Raw genomic sequence first — 7,709 nt, forward strand, 5'->3', positions numbered from 1 at the left:
GTAGTTGAGTAACTAGAAAGAGACACAGTCTCCCAAGACGGATTCAACTTTCTTTCCATAGACAATGCTGGAAAACAGAATGGGATGCAAGAAGCTAGGACATATTTTATGGACGGGGAAGATGCTCAGGAGCTCAGATATGTGGGGAAGCAGGGTAGGCATTTGCCATGGCTCTTATATCTGAAAGCTTTACTCCAAAGTGCGTGATTTTCATTAGCCTGTGAGTTATACTTTTCCAACCCTCTTTTACCTTCCAAATCACTCTAATACCATCATTTCCTTAGGTCTTCTGCAATCTCTGTGAGCCAAGATGATAAATTATCATTAGCCTAATCTGTCCAGATGAGGAACACGAAGTCAGAGAGGTAAGATTACTTGCGCAAACTCTCACAGCTGGGGGGCAGCATCCCTGAGACAGGAACCACCTGTGTCCCACCACACCTGCAGCCTTACCTCCTATAGTTTACCGCCATAAGCACAGGGCCAACAAGTGAGGAGGGTACTTCCTGCGCCATGTCAGCCCACCTGATGTGCAAAACCAATGTTTTTCAAACTTCTAACAGTTTCTCGTTAATTCTGAGATTAATCGACTAGTCTCGAGACTTTCTGGAAGATTCATCACTTGTCCTCTAAATACTTGCCCTGAGGATGGGAAGCCTAACTTGGCTGGGCTTAGATCACCAAGAACGTAATTTCCAGGTAAGATATCAAGAGGTGTGTCCAGATTCAAAGAACTTCCAATTTAATCATCATTACGGCACCTGCTAATCTTCCTTATCTCTTTCTTTCAAAAATAACACAAGCAAGCAAAGGTGAAATTTGGCTTCCCCTGTTTAATATTTTAGTTACAAGTCACTGGAAATGAGACAGTCAGAAAGACAAAAAGGGACCTTCTACCAAGCAACTGTCCATCAAAAATTGAAATTACGTTAATGCCTTTTTTAACATATGAACAAGTCGCTAGGATGGGCCCTCCCAATGCGATGGCAGGGGAGCCTTTTTGTTTTCCTTGTAGCAAAGACAAATAGCAAACCACTATATGGTTTACAGCTGCTGACAGCCGCCTTAGCCACGTTGATGTCTTGCTGGAAATAATACTATATATATACACAAACACACACACACACACACACACCCCATAAAAGAAACTTTCAACTAGCAGGCCTCCAGCTCACTGTGCTTACTCCATCCATATTATTTATTCTGTAATTCAGGTTTCTGGATGACAATTAATGCAAATTGGTGCTTCTACAAGATATATTCTCCTCATTGATGAGTGCAACAAGATTGTTTATCAGTGAGAGATCAACATACAAGAAAGAAAGAAATAGACATATTTTGCTAATTGAAATGAGAGCTGCATAAAATCTGAGTTGTGAGTGTGCCTGTTCTCTGCAGGGGCGGTGGAGCATCAGGTTGCATGCTGTCTCTTGTTTCTCCTTGAAGACATGTGCTGGTGACACATGGCGGGGCTTCGAATTCAATTATCAACACTGGGAAGTAAATTGGCTTTTTAACAGAGGTAATAAATAATCTATACATGGTTTAATGTAAAGCAAGGAGTATCTTATTCTTAGCAAAAAGATGTATCTTTTTGTGTGGACACTTACACAAGCAAAACCAGAGCTAGCTCTGTGGCAGGTTGTTTTTGAGGATCTTTATGTTTTCTTTCAAGGGGTTGGGAAGAACACACTTAAGCAATGGCACAGCGTGTTGGGGGCCCTTGCGGAAAATCACACCTCTAATGAATGCATCAGGCTAACAGACCATCTGTGAAACAGTCTTGAGATTCAGATGAAAATGGTTTCCTGGCACTCTGCAAATGTGCTGGTGTTTTTCTGCTTGGACCCACTACCCTACTGTTTTTGCTTTCCTTTGGAGTTGCTGATGTGTATGACTGTAAACTCCTTAAACACAAAGGAGTTTTTGTAAATCACAGATGCTAAGCCTGCTTATATCCTATATTAAAGAAAATCATGTATCCAGTTTTCCCTCTGAATGAAGGTGCTAATGATGTTTACAGATGATATAAGTGTCCTAGGAAATGTGACCAATAATGTTAGGATCAAGTTGCCCACAGTCCCCTCTTTGGCTGCAGCCAAGGGGCTAGCATGGCCAGTGAGGATCCCCAGGGGCTAGGGAGAGAGAATTCCTCCCTCTGGAACACCAGGGGCTGCAGAGACTAAGAGCATGTGTGAATACAATCACCTATGAACTCACCCTTTTAATAACAGAAGAAATGACTGAAAAGGCCCCAGGGAAGCAGAAAGACTGGGTGAGGAGCAACTTTTCTCCACGTTCCACCACAGGCTGAGATGTCTTGCATGGCTACAGTTGAGAGATTGTGCCTGTTATTTCTGGTGGGTGTCCTGGCATGCTGTTTCTTTGGGTTATAAGTCCCAACCCCACGATCACAGAAGTGGCCTAGTGACCCAGGTGTGGATAAGTTATAACACTCCACTTTCTCGAACACAGTGATAATTCCAGGTATATAAATGTAACCCAGGCAGGGCCAGTCAGAGATATCATTTATTTTTTTGCCAGAATTGGGAATATTGTGGGAAATAAATCTGGAGAATCAAGCAGCTATCTTCCCCTACTACCTGGAAGAGTTCATCTGCAGAATGAGAAGGAAAACAACACAGAAAAAGAAGAACAAAGAGATAGAGAAATGCAGGGTGAGAAGAGGAAGAGAGACCAGATAGCATTATCTTGGGTTCCTGGATTGAGCCATGCCTGAAGCTAAACCTCTCTGTAGACTTCTTAGTAACGTGAGTCAACCTATCCCCACTTCCCTCATGCAGTATTGAGTTGGGCTTTCTTTCTTTATAATTAGTCAGGAAAAAGTCCTGACTAATCAGGTTCTAGCTCCTAAATGTGGGGATCCCAAAGGAGGACCTCCAGGTGCCTCTGTTTTAGACAGCACACATTGCAACACTTACTGGGGCTTTTGTGACAAAAGTTGGTATACAAGCCCCTAAATAATGAAAACAAATTCACAGCTCCCTCCCCTCCACCCTAAGTCTACTCTATAACATTAAAAGTAGAATACAAGAAAGAAAGCAATAAAACCAACCCACAAACTGCAGAATTAGGTTACAAACCCAGTCCCCAAAAAGCTTACTTATAGAGTAGGTAAGAGCAAAGTGATCCTTCAGCATCATCGTGTTGTGAAGAGGGGTAGTTTTCCAGGACACCAGCTACTGACCAAAGCTGGAGAAGAGTAGGAAGGCGAAGCAGGATGCTGGAGCCAGAATCGCAGATCAAGTCCAGGGTTAAGGAAGGAAGTCTGGATAAATCGCCAAAAACCAAAGACTTAGAGATAAAAATCAAGGCCAGGAATTCATGGATAGGCACTAAAGAATGAAGAGCACACTGGGAATAAATGCTGTTGGCCTTGGGTAACTGACTAAATGGTTTTTTTGTCTGCAGCTAGCTTTCGCAAGCCCGCAGCAGAATGGTGCTGAACTTACAGGGGTGAGAAGAGAGAGAGAAGGGTAGAGAGGCCGCAGGCTGTTAGGATGTTTTAACAAAGACGTTAAGCAAAGCCCTTGATAGATTCAAATGAAACACAGAAGCCTCTCAAGACATTAACATCTGGAAATAGTCTAGGGTGATCTAAGAAGGAGCACAGTGCAGAGAAATCGCTGGTCCACATCCCAGTTTCCTCTGGGATGCCTGCACCAGAAAGCAACAATCACTTCTCATGAGGGCAACAAGCCTGTTCTGATGGCCATGGACTCGGCAACATTGAAGGATTTTTCATGGTAGGATTGTGATTATACTGAGCCTAAAGCTCACCACACCGTGATGAAGCTCTGGCCCGGAACAGAGCTCACCCAGCCTCCCAGAACATTTTTCATCTGCAGTCAACACAGCAGTGTCACACCTGGAGAAGGGCCATGGGATGTGCATCTGCCTCCTGTTTGTGTCCCTCGCAGGGAGGAGACAACATCCCCACAGGGGAGACTGCAGGGCTGTTCTGTGCCAGAAGAGAAGGATGGATTGGAAATGAGTATCTGTGGGTGAGCCCAGCATGTATGTGGGCTCATGCCACACGTAGCTCAGCTAAACTCAATGGCACCAGAAAAGGGAAGATTTCACAAACCACCCAAGCACCTCCTGGACAAGTGAACAGTGACACTGAAGTGATAGTCACCATTCTTTGCGTGGCTTTCCTAACCGCGGAGAAACTTTTGGAAAGTACAAACTAGTGCACTGTGGAGTAAGCAAGCAGGAGTCAGCTGGGTGGGAGAGCTGGGGTCAGGCATGGAGAAGAGCAGCGTGCGCAGCCCCGAGCTCTGCTCCGCCCTCTCAGCAAGTCACTGGCCTCTCTGAGCTTCTCTTTCCTCAACTATAAACTGGGGGGAGGATGGCTGGTCTCACACCCGGTGAGGACCTTGGTCTCAAGGATGCTGATGTTGCCAGTCCACTAAGTCTCTGCAGTGAAGGGTCACCCACCTGCGTGCTCTGGGCCATCTTGGTAGTCAAGGCATGGTGCTCTCACAAACTGGGCACGCCCCTGCTTTTCTGCACAGAACGTGCAAAGGGAAGTGGACTAGGCACTTACAATGTCCAAGGATTCTGGGAGCTCTGGAAAGTTTCCTGCTGACTCTCAAAATACTTCAGCTGTTTGCTGATGCCTGAAATTCCATCATCAAGCCATAGACATGAAATCAGGCTGACCTGGGTTTCTAAAAGGCTGGACCTTCTAGGAACTTCTAACTAATCTAAGCCTGTTACTTCTGAACATCTCTAGGAACTTGGGCAAGTACTCACCCTTTAGAAACCTCGGATTGCATATCTGAAAAAGGGTGATAGTAGCCACTGGAGTGATGAATTTGAAGGTTTCGTAAACTATAAAACATTAAACAAATGCCATCACGAAAGTTATTATTCAAAGACAATACTTCAATATCCGTTAAGATGAGCATTGCTGAGGCAGGAACAACACAAGCTTATCAGCCTTTTATTCACAGAATTACAAAATATTAGACCCAGAGATAGCCTCTCAAGTTTTTCTAGTTCAACCCCTTAACCTCACAAAAGAGAAAACTAAAGCCCAAGAGAGGTCAAGTGACCAAAATTACATGTCAAACAACACCAGGCTTGCTGTACAACCTGCCCTCTGAGTCCCAGAGCAGGGTCTTCTCCACCACTGGCTGTTTTGCAAATTGGGAAGCAGACCCTCCTAGAATGAAAGGACATGAGAGAATCAGAGGTGAGAGAGAAGAATCGGTGGGCTAAGGCACCTACAGCTAATTTCACTGCTCTTTGCGTGGACTGCAGCCAGGCTCAGATGGCTCTCCCTCCTCTGAAGCTGAGCAGACTGGAATGCCCGCTGGGAGGCACCATCGCAGTTGACTGGCACAGGCTTCCTAGTCACCGTGGACCAGGCTTCAAACTCCACCAATGAATCTCTCTTCACAGATTTCTCATGTACTCGATCCTGGCAATCATGACGGCTTTAGGGGTTGTGGTGAGGATTAAATTAAGTGAGGAAATTGACCATGAAATCTAACTGATTTCATATTCTAATCACAGGAGCCTTCTGGAGAGTCCCAGGACAGTCGTGCAGGAAAGAGGCAGAGGCTGAGCCTGGAAGAAGCCACACACAGCTGGAGTGAGGTGTCAGGTCAGGCATAGGACTCGAGGCACTGCTCCCACATCCCTGGTAGACAGCCAGGTCCCTCCAGGACTCTGCCCCCATCCACACCAGCAGGTGTCAGAAAACCACTCACTGCCACACCAGAGCTGAAAAGCAGCAGCAGTTGGGCTCATACCAAGGGCAAAAGGGGCTTCCGGATTGTTCCACAGAACAGCTTCTGGACCCAGATAAAACCTGGGAAGAATCCAGAACAGGCCCTCCCTTTTTAGGAAGGCAGAACAGTCTACTCTCAGGCAGCACCACTTCAAAAGAAAGCTTGAAGGCCTTCAGGGGGAAGTTCCCTCCGTCCAGCCCACTGATGTGGGCTCAGAGGTTAAACCTACATGGGATCTAAGCCCATCACTTCTGCCCCAGATGGTCCTTTCCCAGTCCAGATGTCAGCCAGTCCAAGCAGCTGACCACAGTCAAGGACTTAACCAGTGGAAATAATCGGGAAATGTTGTGCTGAAGAGGGCAGAAAAAAATGGAAAATCAGGGGACAGCCCAGTGGTGCAGTGGTTGGGTGCGCGTGCTCTGCTTCGGCAGCCCAGGGTTCACAGGTAGTCAAATCTAGCTCAAACAAATCTTGCAAAAATTGGCAAAAATTCTTGTGTCTGGTTGAGAGGAAATACAAGATATTTATTTAGTTCAAGCCATATTTAAAGATTTTCTAAAGCAATTAGAAAACTAGCCAAATACATCAAATACTAATATGTGGAGGCGCTTTTCCTCTTGATTTGCATGTTCTGGTTTCAAAACCAGTGTTTCTTTCGTGTCACTAATGGATCTTTCCCACTTGTGAAAAAGCAAATCACCGGGGACAGAAACCACAGCTCTATCTAGCTTTGAGTCTCCAGAATGGGACAAATAATCCATTCTTAGCAAATGATTAGTTGACATCAGCCCCATCGGAAAGTCTTTGAGTCTTGAAGTCTGCTCAGAGTGCCCCTCTCTTTAATACTCCTTCACTTCTTCCACAGGAATGACCCTCAGGACCAGACCCTTCAAGCCAGCGCTGCATAGGGCAGGGACAAACACACTTCCCAAACTGGGTCAAATAGAGTCTCTCACCTGTGCATTCTGATTTGGGACCTGGAATGAAAGTTAAGCCATAGAAGAGAAGGGAACAGTAACATCCACCTGTGGGCTGCAGGCTGCCTCACCTCCACCATATTCTCAATGACTGAGAAGCTCAGATGCAAGGAGAGATGAAGAAATGGTACAGAGGGAAAGGGTGAAGCTCTGTGCATGCAAAATACATTTCCAGGGACTAACAGTGACCCTTCATTCTCTATCAATCATCCATCTATCTATTGTGCATTCACACACATATATATACACATACATACATATATATGTGTGTTTGTGTGCGTAATTACCTATATTAGCTAAAGATAGGTTAAACCTAGGTTGCCAAACATTGACCCGTAGCTCACATCTGGCCCCAGTCTCTTTTTGTATATAAAACTTTATTGAAACACAGCCATGCCTATTCATTTACATATTGTCCATGACAGTTTTCAAGCTACAACAGAGTTGCAACAGAGACTGTATGGACCGCAAAGCCTGAAATATTTACTATATGGCCCTTTACAGAAAAAGTTCACCCTCCCTGGTTTAAACAGCCTCCATCATCATAAATAACAAGTATCTTCTGAATAATGTGTGCCAAGCACCATGTCAGGTCCTATAAAATGACACAGAAAATGTTACATTCACTTCTTCAACATTTAAGTACTGTGTTTACAAGATGCTCAAATAATTCCCTTAAAGAGTAGGGCATGTTGATGGCAGTAAACTGGTTTTCGTTCCTCTTTTCCCTACCTTTCTAAACAGCTAATTCTTGCATATTTTCATAGACTACATGAGTTCTCTTGCCGTTAAATAAACACCATTCATTGTGGAATTAATGGACCCTTCATTGTTTTCCCCCATGAGTTTCTTAAACAATGTGCACTTCAAAACTGAGACGGTGCGTGTAATGATTCAGAGTGCAACATCTGGCAGCAGACTCGAGTTAGAATCCCATCCACACAACTCGAGAAAGTTCCTTAACCTGTTT

The 7,709-nt window shown here is 44.8% G+C and overlaps 1 long non-coding RNA gene across 1 annotated transcript in view; it reads right to left on the reverse strand.

Moving 5' to 3' along the window:
- Positions 1–3,303, reverse strand: part of LOC147916210 (uncharacterized) — a 74,523-nt gene extending 71,220 nt beyond the window's left edge. Inside the window, exon 1 of the long non-coding RNA XR_015553088.1 lies at positions 3,125–3,303. This is a non-coding gene — a long non-coding RNA (uncharacterized LOC147916210). The remainder of the gene's footprint in view (positions 1–3,124) is intronic.
- Between the last annotated feature and the right edge of the window lie 4,406 nt (positions 3,304–7,709).

The sequence above is a fragment of the Ceratotherium simum genome, chromosome 9 (assembly GCF_057802395.1).
Source record: "Ceratotherium simum simum isolate JZ-2026a chromosome 9, ASM5780239v1, whole genome shotgun sequence".
Classification (NCBI taxonomy): domain Eukaryota; kingdom Metazoa; phylum Chordata; class Mammalia; order Perissodactyla; family Rhinocerotidae; genus Ceratotherium; species Ceratotherium simum.